Source organism: Lagenorhynchus albirostris, chromosome 12 (assembly GCF_949774975.1).
Source record: "Lagenorhynchus albirostris chromosome 12, mLagAlb1.1, whole genome shotgun sequence".
Taxonomy (NCBI): Eukaryota; Metazoa; Chordata; class Mammalia; order Artiodactyla; family Delphinidae; genus Lagenorhynchus; species Lagenorhynchus albirostris.
The window spans coordinates 14,212,785-14,233,573 of record NC_083106.1 but is presented as its reverse complement, the minus strand read 5'-3'; positions in this window follow the sequence as shown (position 1 = coordinate 14,233,573).

Here is a 20,789-nt window from a genome sequence, read left to right as displayed (position 1 = left end):
GGTAAATGGAAACAATTAAAACTTAGCTATACATACATGTATAAAACCATCATGTTAAAAAAAAACCATCATGTTGTATACAGTGAACTTATACGATGTGATATGTCAATTATATCTCAATAAACCTGGAAAAAACTGAGCTGCAGTTACTTTCTGAATTTTTATGTGCATATAACTTAAAAAAAGATACTTTATTTGCACATACTGTTTTGTACCCCACCCCTACTTTCGTACTTTCCCATGTTAAAAATCATTCTTGTTGATCATGATTTTTTTGCTGCATAATGCTCCATTGTATGGAAGTACATAATTTACATAATTAAATTTCTTATTAAAAGACATTTATGGTATTTCTTCAGTGACCCATTGGTTGTTTAGCTTCCATATGTTTGTGGGTTTTTTGCATTGTTTCTTGTAGTTGATTTCTAGTCTTAAATCTTTGTAGTTGGAAAAGATGCTTGATATGATTTCAAGCTTCTTAAAAATTTATTTGTTTTGGGACTTCCCTGGTGGTCCAGCGGTTAAGACTCCACACTTCCACTGCAGGGGGCACGGGTTCGATCCCTGGTTGGGGAACTAAGATCGTGCATGCTGGGTGGCACGGCCAAAACATTTTATTTGTTTTGTGACATTGCATGTGACTTGTCCTGGAGAATATTCCCTTGAAAACAGTATGTGTTCTGCTACTTCCGGATAGAATGATCTCTCTCTATATATATATGTTAAGTACATCTGGTCTAATGTGTCATTTCAGGCTAGTGTTTCCTTATTGATTTTCTGTCTGGATGCTCTGTCCATTGATGTAACTGGGGTGTTACTATGTGTTATCAATTTCTACCTTTATGTTTGTTAGTATTTGCTTTATGTGTTTAGGTGCTTCTAAGTTGTGTGCATATACATTTATAATTGTTATATCTTCTTGTTGGATTGATCCCTATATCATTATGTAATGTCTTTCTTTGTCCCTTTTTACAGTTTTTTTTAAAATCTATTTTGTCTGATACAAGTATTGCTACCCTGGCTTTTTTTGTGTGTTCATTTGTGTGGAATAACTTTTTCCACTCCCTCACTTTCAGTCTGTTTCTGTATCTAGATCTGAAGTGAGTCTCTTGTATGCAGAATATATATGTCTTATTTTTGTATCCATTCAGCTACTCTATGTCTTTCGATTGGAACATTTAGTCCATTTACGTTTAAAGTAATTATTGGTAGGTATGTACTTATTACCATTTTGTTGATTGTTTTCTGGTTGTTTTTGTAGTTCTTCTTTGTTCCTTTCTTCTTCTTTTGCTCTCTTCCCTTGTGATTTGATGATTATTTTTAGTGTTATGTTTGACTCCCTTTCTCTTTTTTTGTGAGTGTGTCTATTATAGGTTTGTGGTTTCCATGAGGTTCATATATAACAAAATATGTAGATATAGATTATATTTATAGATACATATAGATTTAAAAAAATTTGATGATCTCTTAAGTTGGAACACATTCTAACAACCCTGCATTTTTCCTCCTCCTTCACCATATTTAATGTTTTTGCCATCATGTTTGCATCTTTTTGTTTTGTGTAGCCCTTAACTACTTATTGTGGCTATAGGTGGCTTTACTACTTTTGTCTTTTAACCTTCCTACTAGCTTTATAAGTGGTTAATCCACTACCTTTAGTGTATGTTTTCCTTGACCGATGAGTATTTTCCTTTCATAATTTTCCTAATTCTAGTGTTCTTTTCTTTTCCACTTAGAGAAGTCCCTTTAACATTTCTTGTAAAGCTAGTTTAGTGGTGCTGAACTCTTAGCTTTTGCTTGTCTGTAAACTCTTTATTCCTCTTTCAAATCTGAATGATAGCCTTGCTGGGTAGAGTATTTTGGCTGTAGGTTTTTTTCTTTTATCACTTTAAATATATTGTGCCTCTCCCTTCTGACCTGCAAAATTTGCTGAAAAACCAGCTGATAGTCTTATGGGAGTTGCCTTGCATATAATTAGTTGCTTTTCCCTTGCTGCTTTTAAGATTCTCTCTTTATATTTAATTTTTGCCATTTTAATTAGAATGTGTCTTGATGTGGTCCTCTTTGGGTTCATCTTGTTTGAGACTCTTTGAGCTTCCGGAACTTGATGTCTGTTTCCTTTCCCAGGTTAGTGAACTTTGCAGCTATTATTTCTTCCAATAAGGCCTTTGTTCCTTTCTCTCTTTTCCTCTGGGACCCCCTTAATGTGAATGTTAGTATGCCTGATGTTGTCCCATAAGCCTCTTAAACTATTCTCATTTTTTAAAATTCTTTTTTCCTTTTTCTGTTCAGCTTGGGTGATTTCCACTACTCTGTCTTTCAATTTTTTGATCTGTTCTTTGTATCATCTAATTTACTGTTGATTTCTTTTTGTGTATTTTTTATTTCTGTTATTGTATTCTTCAGCTCTGTTTGTTTCTTCTTTGTATTTTCTAACTCTTTGTTAAACTTCTCATTGAGTTCATCCATTCTTCTCCTGAGTTTGTTGAGCATCTTTATGATTATTATCTTGAATTATTTATTGGATAAATTGTTATCTCCACTTCACTTAATTCTTCTCTGGGTTTTTGTCTCATTCCTTTGTTTACGACATATTCCTCTATCTCTTCATTTACCCTAATTCTGTGTCTATTTCTTTGTATTATGTAGGTCAGTTACAATTCCTGATTTCATAGAAATGGTCTTACGTAGCAGGTGCCCTATGGGTTCCAGCAGCACATGTCCCTATAGTTGCCAGAGCTATACACTCTAGGGGTGTCCCCTATGTGGGCTGCATGGGTCCTTCTGTTGTGGTTGGGCTGACTGCTGTGGGTGCACTGGTTGGTTGCCAGGCCCTGCCTCATGTGGTGGCTGCTGGCCTGCTGATGGGTGAGGCTGAGTCCCAGCATGACTGGTTGCATGGCCTTGGGAATCCTAGGATTTTGGTGGCCTGGTGGCGGGCAGGATTGAATCCAGGCATGACTGGCTGTGGGGATTGGGGGCCCCAAGACTGGTGTTGACTTGCTGGTGGGTGGGTAAGCCCCCAGTGCTAATAGGCTAGAGGGAAGACTCCAGTATAGTGCTTGTCAGCACAGGTGTCCTCGTGGTAGAATGAGCTCCCCAAATGGCTGCCTCCAGCTTCTATGTCCCCAGGGGGAGTCCCAGTTGCCTCCTGCCTCTCTGGATATTCTCTAAGATTGACAGGTGGGTCTGATTCAGGTTTCTTTCAAATTACTGCCTCTGCACTGGGACATGGAGTGTGCGCCCTTTCAGAGCAGAGTCTCTGTTTCCTACAGTCCCCTGCCTCTCTTGTATTCAAGCCTCACTGGCTTCAAAGTCAGTCATTCCAGGGACTCGTCTTCCCAGTGCAGGACCTGTGGGCTGGGGAGCCCAATGTGTGGCTCTAACTCCTTGCTTCTTGGGACAAACCTCTGCAATTGTAATCATCCTTACCTTTGTGAGCTGCATACCTGGAGGTGTGGGTCTTGACTATACTGCATCTCTGCCCCTCCTACCAATTCATTGTGGATCCTTCTTAAATCTTTAGTTGTAGAAAATCTTTCCTCCTAGTCTTCAGGTCATTCCCCTAGATAGTTGCTCTATAAGTAGTTGTAATTTTAATGTGTCTGTGGGAGGAGGTGAGCTCAGGGTCTTCCTACTCACCATCTTGGCCAAACCTCAGGATATGCACATTTTAAGTTCCTTGATTTATATTGTCAATTATTCTCCAGAAAGATAGTCTCAAGTTACATTAATGCTAGCAGTCAACAAGAGGGCTTATTTTCCTGGACACTAGATGCCTCTTTTTATTTAATAGACAAAACAAAAGAAAAAAATTCTCATTTCAGTGCGTATTTTTTGATTTGCAAGAAGTACAAAAATTAACAAATATTTTATTTATCCCTTGAATAAGTATATGTGGTTCAAATGTTAAAGAAACAAAATATTATACAGGATGAGTACCTCCAATACCTGCTTCCCAGACATCCATCAGTAACTCTCTCAGGAGGCAACCACTCTAGCATTTTCTCAAGTAGCCTCCCTAAAATAATTATGCACATATAAGGAAAGGCACATGGAAGTAAACACGTTCGTGTGTGTGTGTCTGTGTGTGCATGCATGTGTGTCCTTATTTTTTCCCCGCACAAACAGAAGCACACTATACATATTGTTTTGCCCCTTGCTTTTTTCACTTAACAAAATACCTTGAAGATTTTTCCATATTAGCAAGCAAAGAACTATCTTACTATTTTTAATGTCTACTACTGCATTATAAGGAAAAAGCTGCAAATATTAACATTTGTTTATTGTCTGTGGGTATTTCTTCTTCTTCTACAATTGCCTGTCAATATTTTTTGAGCCTTTTGTTACTGTGATTTTTTATTATTTTTGTTATTGTTTATGATATGTAAAACTTTTTTATATAATAAAATTACCAGCCTATTTGTACTAAATGATGCAAATTTTATTTCACATTTCATTGTTGGCCTTTTAATTTTGTTTTATGATTGTGGGTTTTTTTGTTGTTGTTCTTTGTTTTGGTGTGGCTATAGAGAATTCTTTTTATATAATCAAATCTATCAATCTTTTCGGTTTGGTTTGTGAATAATTTTCCTGGATGATCAAAGCCTCCAACTGTCCCTTTGTTTACTTGGATTCTTTTGACATAGAATCATGGGATTTGGACTAGAAAGACCTTAGAGTTAACAGAGGAAAAATTTCCAGTCAGTGCAAAAGCCCCTATAGCAACACTGATAGATACAGGTCTTCCTTTGCTTGAATGAATCAGTGGCCCAGAACTCACCACCTAACAAAACACATTCCATTAGCCAGCTCTGTTTTATAAAGCCTTTTACTGAATAGAGCTTTAATGTATCTCCTTGAGTCTTCTGTCTAGTTTTGTCTTCTTAATAAGCACAAATAGATTTATTTTCTCTTCTACATACATTCAATTGTTTTTTCATAATTATTCCTTTTTTTATTTTTTAAGCCATCCATATTTTAGATGTATTGTTTAATGTTGCAAGAAAAAACTCCAAATAGTATGGAAGTATTACCTTATGGTAATGAGTATGTATGTTTTTACCACCTTAACCATTTTTAAGTGTACAGTTTGCTTGTTTTAAGTGTGTTCACGTCGTTGTGCAGCACATCTCCAGAACTGTTTCATCTCACAAAACTGAAACTCTATAGCCATTAAACAACTCACCATTACCCCCTCCACTCAGCTCCTGGCAACCACCATTCTACTTTCTATTTCTATGAATTTGACTCCTTTGGACACTTCATATAAGTAGAATCACACAGTTTTTAAAATTTATGATTGGCTTATTTCACTTAGCATAATGCCCTCAAGGTCCATCTGTGTTGTGGCATGTGACAGAATTTCCTTCTTTTTTAAGGTCACACAATATTCCATTGTATGAATATACTATACTACATTTTTTTTATTCCTTCACCTGTGAAAGGATACTTAGGTTGCTTCTACATCTTGGCTATTGTGAATAATGCTGCTATGAACATGGGTGTGCAAATATCTCTTTGGGACCCTGCTTTCAATTATTTTGGATATGTACCCAGAAGTGGGATTGCTAGATCATACAGTAATTCTATTTTTTTTGAGGATCATACAGTAATTCTATTTTTTGAGGAATTGCCATACTGTTTTCTATAGCAGTTGCATCATTTTACAATCCCACCAACAGTGACTAAGAGTTCCAGTTCCTCGCCAACACTTGATATTTTCTGTATTTTTTTTTTTTGGATAGTAGCCATCATAGTGGATGTGAGAATCAATTGTTTTGAATAACATATCTATCAGAATTTGTTTTTTTAAAATAATGTCCAAGTAACAGTTCTCCAATTTCATGTATTCCGTAAAAGCAATATTATAAACTAGAATGGATCCATGAGTACTTATATTTGGAGGACTTTTATCTCTTATGGGTTGGTTCTATTTTATATATGTCTCATTTATAAAATAGTTTCTATGGGCATAAGCTGAAATTCAGTGTCTGTGGTCAAAGTGGGATTAATTTGAATTGAACTTGATTAAGATGAAATGACTTTATTAGCTTCATATTGACTTGGGAGTTGGTGGTGGCTAAAGAAGGTACTGGGACATTACATTAAAGAAGGTACTGGGGCAGTGTTGAAACCTGGTTTACCTCCTGCCTCTGTTAGGTTAGAATATTAGTGCTGCTTTCAGCACTCAGAAGGTATTTCCTAGTGTCTTAAGGCAGCAGGACACTTCCCACCATTTCCAAATCATGGAATATAGGCTGTGGTAGAGATTTCTCTATCGTGAATCCCTTCTAGTATATCATGTTTTATCTTACTCATAAAATGAGGCTTCACTGAGTCTTGGCTTCACTGTCCTGGCTTGACCATTAGGTGATTTGGGGTCAGGTTTCTCAATCTTGGTGATTGTTAGATTTTTAACCTTTTAAATAAAGATAATAATGCTTGTACCTACTTCATATTGTCATGAGGGCTAAATGAGATAAGGCATGAAAAGCATTTAGCAAAGTCCTTGGCGTGTAAGTGTTACATAAACATAGTGGCTGTTGATGTTGTTATATCTTGTAATCATACTGTTGAGGCCAATCAACCTTTATTCTCAAGATAAAGGTCTAAAACCATGGTGTGGCTCTTTTTCTAGGGTAATGTTACTAGCTCGGATATCCTCTATTTATCTTCTGGGTAGATGGTTTTTCTTTCTTTCTTCTCATGAGCATGAAGGGATTCCAAGTCTAGTTGTGATTGCATGTTGTCCAACAAAGTGAAAAACAGCTGTTGTCAGGATTATAAAAGGCTTTGCTGTGCCCTGTGTGTGTGATATACCTCAAAGATTTGTGTTTTGCTAAACCACTTTCCTTTGTTCTCAAATGATAAGTCCATACAGGCTATAACCCCAAACCTCTTTGATCTAATTTCCAAAATATGACCATGCCATAGATTAAATGGTTTATTTCGCCTTGTTGTTCATGCTCTGACTTGATTTTGAACTTCTGTCTTTACAGGCATCATATTTCAGTTTCTTCTGGCAGAAATTCTTTCCTCCTTATCTTTTGGTTTCATCTGTTAGCAATCTACCCACAACCATCCACGACATGGTCCTCATTTGCTGTCTCTTCCCTCCCTTTCTCCTTCTTTCCCTACATCCCTCCTTCTATCCCTTTTTCTCCATTATCCACTCACACATATTTATTGAGAAGCTACTGTGTGGAATGCACTACAATCCTTAAGATCTGGACCTGGGCACTGTCTTTGCTGGTTCCGTCACTGCAGATCTAACAGGTCAGTTGAGATTTATGGCTATATTATCACTAGGTTCCCCTATACTTGTTGAAACAAATATTCTCTGAAGATAGAAGAGAAGATATTCTCTGAAGATAGGCTGCTTCCCAGGCCCTTAATCTCCTGTGCTGTCCCAGAACTGACGAAATGTGTCCTCACCTCTAAAAGCTCTCACCTCAGCCTTCACCTCTGTCTTGAACTTCCTTCTTATTCTCCAGGAACATTCTTCACATTTCTTAGAGCTTCCTTAGTTAATTTTTGATAATTTTTTTTTCTTTCTCTACTTTTAAAGCGAAGCCAAGTATCATCAGAACTTGTTTCTGGCCTGTGCATGTCTATGGCTGAGTTAACAGGGTTTTTTTTAATCTGATGCCCAAGCGCTCAGAATTTGGTTCACTCTGAAAATTTCCCTTTAGTCATTTGCTTAGCGTTTCTACCTCTTCTCCTTAAACTCTAGGCTTTATTTTGAAAATATCGAGGCCGACCTTCGGCTCTTCAGGTGGGTGAATGTGGCTAAGTCCACTGATGGGTAAGGCTTTCCTCTACTCTACTTGCTTTGACCACCTGTGACATCTCTAGAGGCTGCTGTCAGCAGAAATGGGGCTGCTGCTGTAGCTGTGTCTGCCTCCGGCTAGCCAGGTCCCTTTACTGGGAGGAAACTGTTCCGTTTCTGATAGGGGTGTGAGAGGAGGGTCTGTTGTTCACTGCTGTTTCCTAGCAATCCACAGCAATGTCAATTTTCTCTCCTCTGTGCCTGATGGCAATCTTTCCATGATCACAATCATCTCCGCCTCTTCTTCCCTTTCTCTTCCTGCTTCTTTTTCTCTTCTTCCTCCTTTTCCTCCTGGTGACTTTATCAAAGCTTACCTTAAGTGTTTCTCACTATAAAGCCTTCGTATGTTTAGAATAAACTTCATTGAATCCTCCTCTGTGCTCCTACGCTTATCTCTCTGTTATAGCACTTATAATTTCGTATTATAGCTCTCTCTCTACCCTGCTCACCCGTGAGCTCATACAGGATAAATGCGGGGTATTATTAATATCATTTCCCTTAAACGTAGCAGAGTGTTCATGCTGAGCAGATAGAGCAGGGTAGTTAAAATCACCGAATCTGGAATGAGCCTGCTGAGAGTCGTATCTTGTCCCTGCCAGTTCTTAACTGTGTAATCTGGGCAAATTGCTTAACTTCTCTGTGCCTCAGTGTTTTCATTTACAAACTGGAGATAATAATGATGCTTAGAACAGTTCCTGCCATACAATATGGCCAGTTAAATGTTTGCTACTGTGTGTTGAATTCAGTTGAATAGAATCATTATAATCAAGTTCACCAGTCATGTATTTAGTGAAGGTGTGTATGTTGTACATTGATGGTCATTACACCTATAATAGGGCCAAGTATATAGGCATTCAATCAAAATTTTTGAGTGAATGCATGAATGTGCTGGGCATTATAGACACAAAGAAATATAAGTCCTTATTTCTTTCTTTCAGATTTCACAGACTGATTGGGAATACAAAAAGGAGATAAGATAATATTTGAGTGCTACCTGAATGCACCATTCATCTGTCTATGGACATTTGGGTTGCTTCTACCTCTTGGCTCTTGTGGGGAATGCAGCTATGGACATGGGTATGCAAATATCTCTGTGAGACCCTTTCAGTTCCTTTGGATGTATACGTAGAGTGGGATTGTTGGATCATATGGTAATTCTATTTTTAGTTTTTTGATGAATTGCCATACTGTTTTTCATAGCAGTTGCACCGTTTTGTAATCCCACCAAGAGTGGACAAGGAGAAGTCATTCATTTTTCAGCTGATTTTAAGGGAACATAAATAAGCTAGTTTTTTGTCTCTAATATTACCATGTACTTCCAGTATGTTTATACCTTTAAAAAGTGTATTACTGGTAGGAAAGTATTAAATCACACTCTTTCATCTTTGTACATTTGTAAGAATTGCATAAACCAAGATGATTCTCAAAGAAAATGACTTTGTATTTTTTTAGGTCAAACTTTTGTAACCTGTAGTGTGCATAATTAAAATGAAGGTGGTTTACTTCCTTCTGGATTCTCTGGACTCTCTGTTAGCATCTTCCTAAACTCACTGAATAATCAGGTAATTCTCAGTCAGTGACTCCTATTTCCTGATTTAGGCTTTTCATTGTTTTCTGAACATTTCTATCTATGTATTTTGCTTCTTTTTAGACATATCCCATTAGGATAATCACGAACAAATTACAACTTGAATGCCACCTGCCTGTGCTTTCTTTTTCAAACAGTGGAAGTGCTGAAGTTAATCAAACTGTGGACCTCAAAATACAAGTAGATCAATCACTCTTGTGATTGATGGGCTATTGGCTAGTTCTTTATTACTCCAGGAAAACACGATTCAGTTCAACAAAAATATATCATCCCAATGAAAAGAGAACAATGAGTACCTCTTCCTCTTTTTCTCTTTTTTTTCTCTTGAGAAGTATGTAGCCTCAATATTTGATTGATTTTTTTTTGTCTTTTTAAGTTTGTGAGGTTTGTATTATTTTAGACAGAGGCCACGAAGAGGATAATTGTTTAAAATTATCCCTGTAATAGCTATAAGGGGTTCCAATAATTTTATTAAATGGTTCATGATTGTTTTTGTGTTTTATAACAAACGCTATGTATTTTAATACAAAGGTAAACTTTTTACTATCTCAAGTTTATTTTTTCATCAAAAAGTCCTCTAGCTACCAGATAACATGACCAGATTACATTTGATATGGTGGTTAAACTGAAGTGCTATATGCAATATAAATGAATCTGGTTGAGGAAGACTCAAGGTGATGAAAGATACAAATTCGGGTGATTATATGCATTTGATTTTAAGTTCTACTTTGATTAAAAATATTATTAGAGAAAACATAATGTGTGGCAGCTCTTTTCTATATGAAACTTGGGTTTAGATGAGGAGCCGGTAGACATGGTCAAGGATACAGATTCTGGAGTCAGAGCGTTTGGTGCCAATCCAGTCTCTGCCACTTGTGAGCTGGGTGACACTGGGCAAGCTACTCAGAGCCTCACATTCTCATGTGTGAACTATAGTTAATAACTGGTTGTTGTGGTGTTTAAATGAGTTAATATATGTAACTTGCTAGATCTATGGCTGTTATGGAAGAAGTGCTATGTAAGAGTTTGCTACTGTTTCTCTAGCATCGGCCGTGAATCCTTAGGTTGTTCTACCTTCTTCATATTATCTCGGGCATCAGTGTTGTTGTCATCTGCAAAAAAATAGGTTTTTCTTTTTTACTGAGTGGTTTTAAAATGTGGACTAACCGAAGGTCTAAAATCCCCTTTCCTTTTAGGCACTTAGTAGTGCATAAATGGAAAGACTGGTGGATGGAACATTTTGTACCCCGAAAGCTCTTAGACTCTGGCTGTATCAAAAGAGTCAATGAGTGCATCACAAGTATATTCTGGGTGACTGTAAGAGCCTTTAATGCCTGAATCATTGATGATGCAGATATGCTGCAGGAGGCAAACCCCTAGTAAATTGTTTCTTTTACTACAGAAATATTTCTGAGCCCAGAAATAGAACCCAGACTACTATTCAGGACTATAGACTTTTAATTTTAAAAGTAGTTGCTGTTTTTCTTTTTGTGTTTTTTTGTATATATATTATCTCATCTGGTCTTTACAATCATCGTTTTTGAGGACGAGTATGAAGAGCCAATGTGATAATGTATGTGATAGTGTTTTAAAAACTTTTCCACAGCTTTATTGAGATATATTCCACATAAATAAAATTCACCTATTTAAAGTGTATACAGTTCAGGAGTTTTTATTTATTTATTTATTTTTAAAATTTTATTTATTTTATTTTTGGCTGTGTTGGGTCTTCACTGCTACGCGTGGGCTTTCTCTAGTTGTGGCGAGCGGGGGCTACTCTTTGTTGCAGTGCACGGGCTTCTCATTGCGGTGCCTTCTCTTGTGGCAGAGCACGAGGTCCAGGCATGTGGGCTTCAGTAGTTGTGGCATAGGGGCTCAGTAGTTATGGCTCACGGGCTCTAGAGCACAGGCTCAGTAATTGTGGCGCACGGACTTAGTTGCTCTGTGGCATGTGGGATCTTCCTGGACCAGGGCTTGAACCTGTGTCCCCTGCACTGGCAGGTGGATTCTTTTTTTTTTTTTTTTTTTTTTACAAATTAACTGAATTTTTACTGAAATATTAAAAGCTTACGTCTCAAAATACTGTACCAAGTTGGGTGAAATTGTGAATATTTCTCTAAAGTGCATTTCCTTTTTTTTTTTTGGAGGGATTCGATAACACCTTTAATATTAAAATCTTGGAGCTATTCAGAATTAGCTATTCAATATTCTTTCGTCAGTTTTTTTTTTACATCTTTATTGGAGTATAATTGCTTTAAAATGGTGTGTTAGTTTCTGCTTTATAACAAAGTGAATCAGTTATACATATACATATGTTCCCATATGTCTTCCCTCTTCCTTCTCCCTCCCTATCCCACCCCTCCAGGCGGTCACAAAGCACTGAGCTGATCTCTCTGTGCTATGTGGCTGCTTACCACTAGCTATCCACCTTACGTTTGGTAGTGTATATATGTCCATGCCTCTCTCTCGCTTTGTCAAAGCTTAGCCTTCCCCCTCCCCATATCCTCAAGTCCATTCTCTAGTAGGTCTGTGTCTTTATTCCTGTCTTACCCCTAGGTTCTTCATGACATTTTTTTTTCTTAAATTCCATATATATGTGTTAGCATACAGTATTTATCTCTCTCTTTCTGACTTACTTCACTCTGTATGACAGACTCTAGGTCTATCCACCTCATTACAAATAGCTCAATTTTGTTTCTTTTTATGGCTGAGTAATATTCCATTGTATATATGTGCCACATCTTCTTTATCCATTTATCCGATGATGGACACTTAGGTTGTTTCCATCTCCTGGCTATTGTAAATAGAGCTGCAATGAACATTGTGGTACATGACTCTTTTTGAATTATGGTTTTCTCAGGGTATATGCTCAGTAGTGGGATTGCTGGGTCATATGGTAGTTCTATTTGTAGTATTTTAAGGAACCTCCATACTGTTCTCCACAGTGGCTGTATCAATTTACATTCCCACCAACAGTGCAAGAGGGTTCCCTTTTCTCCACACCCTCTCCAGCATTTATTCTTTCTAGATTTTTTGAAGATGGCCATTCTGACAAATGTGAGATGATATCTCATTGTAGTTTTGATTTGCATTTCTCTAATGATTAATAATGTTGAGCATTCTTTCATGTGTTTCTTGGCAATCTGTATACCTTCTTTGGAAAATTGTCTATTTAGGCCTTCTGCCCATTTTTGGATTGGGCTGTTTGTTTTTTTGTTATTGAGCTGCATGAGCTGCTTGTAAATTTTGGAGATTAATCCTTTGTCAGTTGCTTCATTTGCAAATATTTTCTCCCATTCTGATGGTTGTCTTTGGTTTTGTTTATGGTTTCCTTTGCTGTGCAAAAGCTTTGAAGTTTCATTAGGACCCATTTGTTTATTTTTGTTTTTATTTCCATTTCTCTAGGAGGTGGGTCAAAAAGGATCTTACTGTGATTTATGTCATAGAGTGTTCTGCCTGTGTTTTCCTCTAAGAGTTTGAGAGTTTCTGGCCTTACAATTAGGTCTTTAATCCATTTTGAACTTATATTTGTGTATGGTGTTAGGGAGTGTTTTAATCTCATACTTTTACATGTACCTGTCCAGTTTTCCCAGCACCACTTATTGAAGAGGCTGTCCTCTCTCCACTGTACATTCCTGCCTCTTTTATCAAAGATAAGGTGACCATATGTGCGTGGGTTTATCTCTGGGCTTTCTATACTGTTCCATTGATCTATATTTCTGTTTTTGTGCCAGTACCATACTGTCTTGATTACTGTAGCTTTGCAGTATAGTCTGAAGTCAGGGAGCCTGATTCCTCCAGCTCTGTTTTTTGTTCTCAAGATTGCTTTGGCTATTCGGGGTCTTTTGTGTTTCCATACAAATTGTGAAATTTTTTGTTCTAGTTCTGTGAAAAATGCCAGTGGTAGTTTGACAGGGATTGCATTGAATCTGTAGATCGCTTTGGGTAGTAGAGTCATTTTCACAATGTTGATTCTTCCAATCCAAGAACATGGTGTATCTCTCCATCTATTTGTATCATCTTTAATTTCTTTCATCAGTGTCTTATAATTTTCTGCATACAGGTCTTTTGTCTCCTTAGGTAGGTTTATTCCTAGATATTTTATTCTTTTTTTTGCAATGGCAAATGGGAGTGTTTTCTTGATTTCACTTTCAGATTTTTCATCATTAGTGTATAGGAATGCCAGAGATTTCTGTGCATTAATTTTGTATCCTGCTACTTTACCAAATTCATTGATTAGCTCTAGGAGTTTTCTGGTGGCATCTTTAGGATTCTCTATGTATAGTATCATGTCATCTGCAAACAGTGACAGCTTTATTTCTTTTCCAATTTGGATTCCTTTTATTTCCTTTTCTTCTCTGATTGCTGTGGCTAAAACTTCCAAAACTATGTTGAATAAGAGTGGTGAGAGTGGGCAACCTTGTCTTGTTCCTGATCTTAGTGGAAATGGTTTCAGTTTTTCACCATTGAGGATGGTGTTGGCTGTGGGTTTGTCATATATGGCCTTCATTATGCTGAGGAAAGTTCCCTCTATGCCTACTTTCTGCAGGGTTTTTATCATAAATGGGTGTTGAATTTTGTCGAAAGCTTTCTCTGCATCTGTTGAGATGATCATACGGTTTTTTTCCTTCAACTTGTTAATATGGTGTATCACGTTGATTGATTTGCATATATTGAAGAATCCTTGCATTCCTGGAATAAGCCCCACTTGATCATGGTGTATGATCCTCTTAAAGTGCTTTTGGATTCTGTTTGCTAGTATTTTGTTGAGGATTTTTGCATCTATGTTCATCAGTGATATTGGCCTGTAGTTTTCTTTCTTTGTGACATCCTTGTCTGGTTTTGGTATCAGGGTGATGGTGGCCTCATAGAATGAGTTTGGGGGTGTTCCTCCCTCTGCTATATTTTGGAAGAGTTTGAGAAGGATAGGTGTTAGCTCTTCTCTAAAAGTTTGATAGAATTCTCCTGTGAAGCCATCTGGTCCTGGGCTTTTGTTTGTTGGAAGATTTTTCATCACAGTTTCAATTTCAGTGCTTGTGATTGGTCTGTTCATATTTTCTATTTCTTCCTGATTCAGTCTTGGCAGGTTGTGCTTTTCTAAGAATTTTTCCATTTCTTCCAGGTTGTCCATTTTATTGGCATAGAGTTGCTTGTAGTAATCTCTCATGATCTTTTGTATTTCTGCAGTGTCAGTTGTTACTTCTTGTTTTTCATTTCTAATTCTATTGATTTGAGTCTTCTCCCATTTTTTCTTGATGAGTCTGGCTAATGGTTTATCAATTTTGTTTATCTTCTCAAAGAACCAGCTTTTAGTTTTATTGATCTTTGCTATCATTTCCTTCATTTCTTTTTCATTTATTTCTGATCTGATTTTTATGATTTCTTTCCTTCTGCTAACTTTGGGGTTTTTTTGTTCTTCTTTCTCTAATTGCTTTAGTTGCAAGGTTAGGTTGTTTATTCGAGATGTTTCCTGTTTCTTAAGGTAGGGTTGTATTGCTATAAACTTCCCTCTTAGAATTGCTTTTGCTGCATCCCATAAGTTTTGTGTCTTCGTGCCTCCATTGTCATTTGTTTCTAGGTAATTTTTTATTTCCTCTTTGATTTTTTCAGTGATCACTTCATTATTAAGTAGTGTATTGTTTAGCCTCCATGTATTTGTATTTTTTTACAGATCTTTTCTTGTAATTCATATCTAATCTCATAGTGTTGTGGTCGGAAAAGATACTGGATACAATTTCAATTTTCTTAAATTTACCAAGGCTTGATTTGTGACCCAAGATATGATCTATCCTGGAGAATATTCCATGAGCACTTGAGAAAAATATGTATTCTGTTGTTTTTGGATGGAATGTCCTATAAATATCAGTTAAGTCCATCTTGTTTAATGTATTATTTAAAGCTTGTGGTTCCTTATTTATTTTCATTTTGGATGATCTGTCCATTGGTGAAAGTGGGGTATTAAAGTCCCCTACTATGAATGTGTTACTGTCGATTTCCCCTTTTATGGATGTTAGTATTTGCCTTATGTATGGAGGTGCTCCTATGTTGGGTGCATAAATATTTAAAATTGTTATATCTTCTTCTTGGATCGATCCCTTGATCATTATGTAGTGTCCTTCTTTGTCTCTTGTAATAGTCTTTATTTTAAAGTCTATTTTGTCTAATATGAGAATTGCTACTCCATCTTTCTTTTGGTTTCCATTTGCATGGAATATCATTTTCCATCCCCTCACTTTCAGTCTGTATGTGTCTCTAGGTCTGAAGTGGGTCTCTTGTAGACAGCAAATATATGGGTCTTGTTTTTGTATCCATTCAGCCAATCTGTGTCTTTTGGTGGGAGCATCTAGTCCATTTACATTTAAGGTAATTATCAATATGTATGTTATATTCCCATTTTCTTAATTGTTTTGGTTTCATTATTGTATGTCTTTTCCTTGTCTTGTGTTTCTTGCCTAGAGAAGTTCCTTTAGCAGTTGTTGTAAAGCTGGTTTGGTGGTGCTGAACTCTCTCAGCTTTTGCTTGTCTGTAAAGGTTTTAATTTCTCCATCAAATCTGAATGAGATCCTTGCTGGGTAGAGCAATCTTGGTTGCAGGTTTTTCTCCTTCATCACTTTAAATATGTCCTGCCAGTCCCTTCTGGCTTGCAGAGTTTCTGCTGAAAGATCAGTTCTTAACCTTATGGGATTCCCTTGTGTGTTATTTGTTGTTTTTCCCTTGCTGCTTTTAATATATTTTCTTTGTATTTAATTTTTGACAGTTTGATTAAATATGTGTTGGCGTATTTCTCCTTGGATTTATCCTGTGTGGGACTCTCTGTGCTTCCTGGACTTGATGAACTATTTCCTTTCCCATATTAGGGAAGTTTTCAACTATAATCTCTTCAAATATTTTCTTAGTTCCTTTCTTTTTCTCTTCTTCTTCTGGAACCCCTATAATTTGAATCTTGGTGCATTTAATGTTGGCCCTGAGGTCTCTGAGACTGTCCTCAGTTTTTTTCATTCTTTTTTCTTTATTCTGCTCTGCAGTATTTATTTCCACTATTTTATTTTCCAGGTCACTTATCCGTTCTTCTGCCTCAGTTATTCTGCTATTGAGCCCATCTAGAGTATTTTTGATTTTATTTATTGTGTTGTTCATCCTTGTTTGTTTCCTCTTTAGTTCTTCTAGGTCCTTGTTAAATGTTTCTTGCATTTTCTCTGTTCTATTTCCATGATTTTGGATCATCCTTACTATCAGTATTCTGAATTGTTTTTCAGGTAGACTGCCTATTTCCTCTTCATTTGTTAGGTCTGGTGGGTTTTTTATCTTGCTCCTTCATCTGCTGTGTGTTTTTCTGTCTTCTCATTTTGCTTATCTTACTGTGTTTGGGGTCTCCTTTTTGCAGGCTGCAGGTTGGTAGTTCCCATTGTTTTTGGTGTCTGTCCCCAGTGGCTAAGTTTGGTTCAGTGGGTTGTGTAGGATTCCTGGTAGAGGGAACTACTGCCTGTGTTCTGGTGGATGAGGCTGGATCTTGTCTTTCTGGTGGGCAGGTCCACGTCTGGTGGTGTGTTTTGGGGTGTCTGTGGACTTATTATGATTTTAGGCAGCCTCTCTGCTAATGGGTGGGGTTGTGTTCCTGTCTTGCTTGTTGTTTGGCATAGGATGTCCAGCACTGTAGCTTGCTGGTCATTGAGTGAAGTTGGGTGCTGGTGTTGAGATGGAGATCTCTGGGATATTTTCACCATTTGATATTATGTGGAGCTGGGAGGTCTCTTGTGGACTAGTGTCCTGAAGTTGGCTCTCCCACCTCAGAGGCACAGCACTGACTCCTGGCTGCAGCACCAAGAGCCTTTTATCTACATGGCTCAGAATAAAAGGGAGAAAAAGTAGAAAGAAAGAATTAGTAGAAGTAGAAAGAAAGAAAGAAGGAAAGAAAGAAAGGGAGGGAGGGAAGGAGGGAGGAAGAAAGGAGGGAAGGGAGAAAAAAAGAAAGAAAGAAGATAAAGTACAATAAAATAAAGTAAGATAAAATATAATAAAGTTATTTAAATAAAATAATAATTATTAAGAGGAAAAAAAGAAAAAAATTAAAAAAACGGACGGATAGAACCCTAGGACAAATGGTGGAAGCAAAGCCATACAGACAAAATCTCACACAGAAGCATATACATACACACTCTCAAAAAGAGGAAAAGGGAAAAAATCATAAATCTTGCTGTCAAATCCACCTCCTCAATTTGGGATGATTCGTTGTCTATTCGTGTATTCCACAGATGCAGGTACATCAAATTGATTGTGGAGCTTTAATTCGCTGCTTCTGAGGCTGCTGGGAGAGATTTCCCTTTCTCTTCTTTGTTCTCACAGCTCCCAGGGCTCAGCTTTGGATTTGGCCCCGCCTGTGCGTGTAGGTCGCCGGAGGGCGTCTGTTCTTCGCGCAGGCAGGACGGGGTTAAAGGAGCCGCTGATTCGGGGGCTCTGGCTCACTCAGGCCCGGGGGAGGGCGGCGCACGGAGTGCGGGGCGGGCCTGCGGCGGCAGAGGCCTGCGTGACGTTGCACCAGCCTGAGGCGCGCCGTGCGTTCTTCCGGGGAGTTGTCCCTGGATCCCGGGACCCTGGCAGTGGCGGGCTGCACAGGCTCCCCGGGAGAGGGGTGTGGAGAGTGACCTGTGCTCGCACACAGGCTTCTTGGTGGCGGCAGCAGCAGCCTTAGCGTCTCCCGCCCGTCTCTGGGGTCCGCGCTGATAGCCGCGGCTCGCGCCCGTCTCTGGAGCTCCTTTAAGCAGCGCTCTTAATCCCCTCTCCTCGCGCACCAGGAAACAAAGAGGGAAGAAAAAGTCTCTTGCCTCTTCGGCAGGTCCAGACTTTTCCCCGGACTCCCTCCCGGCCAGCCGTGGCGCACTAACCCCCTGCAGGCTGTGTTCACGCCGCGAACCCCAGTCCTCTCCCTGCGCTCCGACCGAAGACCGAGCCTCAACTCCCAACCCCGCCCGCCCCGGCGGGTGAGCAGACAAGCCTCTCGGCCTGGTGAGTGCCGGTCGGCCCTGATCCTCTGTGCGGGAATCTCTCCAGTTTGCCCTCCGCACCCATGTTGCTGTCTGTGCTCTCCTCCGCGGCCCCGAAGCTTCCCCCTTCCGCCACCGCAGCCTCCGCCCGCGAAGGGGCTTCCTAGTGTGTGGAAATCTTTCCTCCTTCACAGCGCCCTCCCACTGGTGCTGGTCCCGTCCCTATCCTTTTATCTCTGTTTATTCTTTTTTCTTTTGCTCTACCCAGGTACGTGGGGGGTTTCTTGCCTTTTGGGAGGTCTGAGGTCTTCTGCCAGCGTTCAGTAGGCGTTCTGTAGGAGTTGTTTCAGGTGTAGATGTATTTCTGGTGTATCTGTGGGGAGGAAGGTGATCTCCGCGTCTTACTCTTCCCCATCTTGGCAGGTGGATTCTTAACCACTGTGCCACCAGGGAAGCCCAGGAGTTTTTAGTATATTCAATGTATTATGCAACTATTACCAATCTAATTTTAGAACATTCTCAATTCCTATATGTCTCTATGGAGTCCCATTCCAGACATTTTATATAAATGAAACAATACAATATCTGGTCTTTTGTATCTTATTTCACTTAGCATAATGTTTTAAAGGGTCATTCATAGTGTAGCATGTATCAGTACTTCATTCTTTTTATTGCCAAATAATATTCCATTCTATGGATATAGTACATTTTGTTTTTCCCCTCATCAGTTGATGGACATTAGGGTTTCCACTTTCTGGCTATTGTAAATGATGCTGCTGTGAACGTTTGTATACAAGTTTTTTGTGTGGACATATGTTTTTGATTCTCCTGTGTATATACCTAGGAAAGGAGCCGCTGAGTCATACGGTAACTCTATTCTTAGCATTTTGAGGAACTACCAAATGGTTGCAGAATTTTACATTCTTACCGTATGAGGGTTCCAGTTTCTCCACATCCTGACCAGCATTTGTTATTATCTATATTTTTGATTTTAGCCATTACAACTGATAAGAAGTGGTTAAAAATATTTTTTTAACTGAGCAAAGTAATGGGACAGGGGGCGACGAGGAGGTGCTTTAGGTTTCTTCTCTTCATCTCCCTCCCAGATTTGGGTCAATGTTCCCCAACAACACTAACGAGCGTAGAGCCTTCAGTCTTCTCGGTGGCCTTGCCCTACTTCCAGGTATTTTAAAAGGGGTATTTTGTAGTTTTCCTTTAGAACCAGCAGAAAGATGTCTCCAATGAAGAACATTTTCTGGGTTTCCACTGAAAAAAATTTTCATGAGCAGCTACAATTTTACCAAGCTTTCCAAAGTGCTTTTCCTTCAGAATAAGAGACAACCCTGTTACCTCCTTGAAGTAGAAGCCCCTTCCTTTGGAACGCTAACCTTAAAACCAGACCGTCTCTGACAGGTGTTTTATTTTGGCAACAAATGAGGAGCTATGGGATTTGAGAAGTCATTGCTCAGCAGGTCAGCTTTGTTCGGAAATCAGGTCTAATTTTACGACTTTTTTTTTTTTTTTAAATCACATTCTCTGAACTGGAAATCAAAAGTCAGGGTTCAGATTGTTCATCCTGCCTCTAGGCAGGATGGAACCCAAGATTTGTTCCAGGAGTCCAAGATGCATTTGAGGAGAAACCTGGAAAACTAACCCAAGTGGAGAAAAAAAAATGATTCTATTGATATGTGAAAAGCAATAGAAACAGGCAATCTTGATGCACTGCAATTTATGTAGTATAAATGGTCTCATCACCAGTCTTCAGACACTTAAAGTTAGGTATTTAAGGAAGCACGGTAATCTGCTGTGTCAACATTAATGGGCTCAATTTTTGGCTGACCTGGACTTTGCCGTACGACCTTGGGCAAATTTGCCTGAAATGGATGATATTAACTTCTTTAGGGAAAGGGTTGGAATTTCTTGTGAGTCATGATCTATGGGGTCCCAGCTATGAAACAGGAAGAAGCATATGCTGATTTGTATATTATTTATATGTATTTGGCCCATAATCATACTGGCCATTTGAGAATTACATTTTGATTATTTTCAAGTCATTACTTCTGGATTTTTCTCTCTTCAGTTGCTCTCAATAATTCCCTTCCAATAACTCAGCTTACCCGCATAGAATGTGTCTAATGCAGACAGTAAGACACAAAGAGTCTTGGAATATGAATAATGATGCACATAGGACATTTTTGTCTGAACTTGAATGTTTTATGAAATTATTGTTAGAGAGTAGAATTGGTAGAATGTACTGAAGCTGTAAATTTAGAAAAGAATGGAAAGCATTAATATTTAAACCAGGAGATTTATGTGGTACTGGTAAATGTGGTCCAATTTTTAACAAAGTAATTTTAGACTTCTCATAACAAACATCCTACAAAAACAC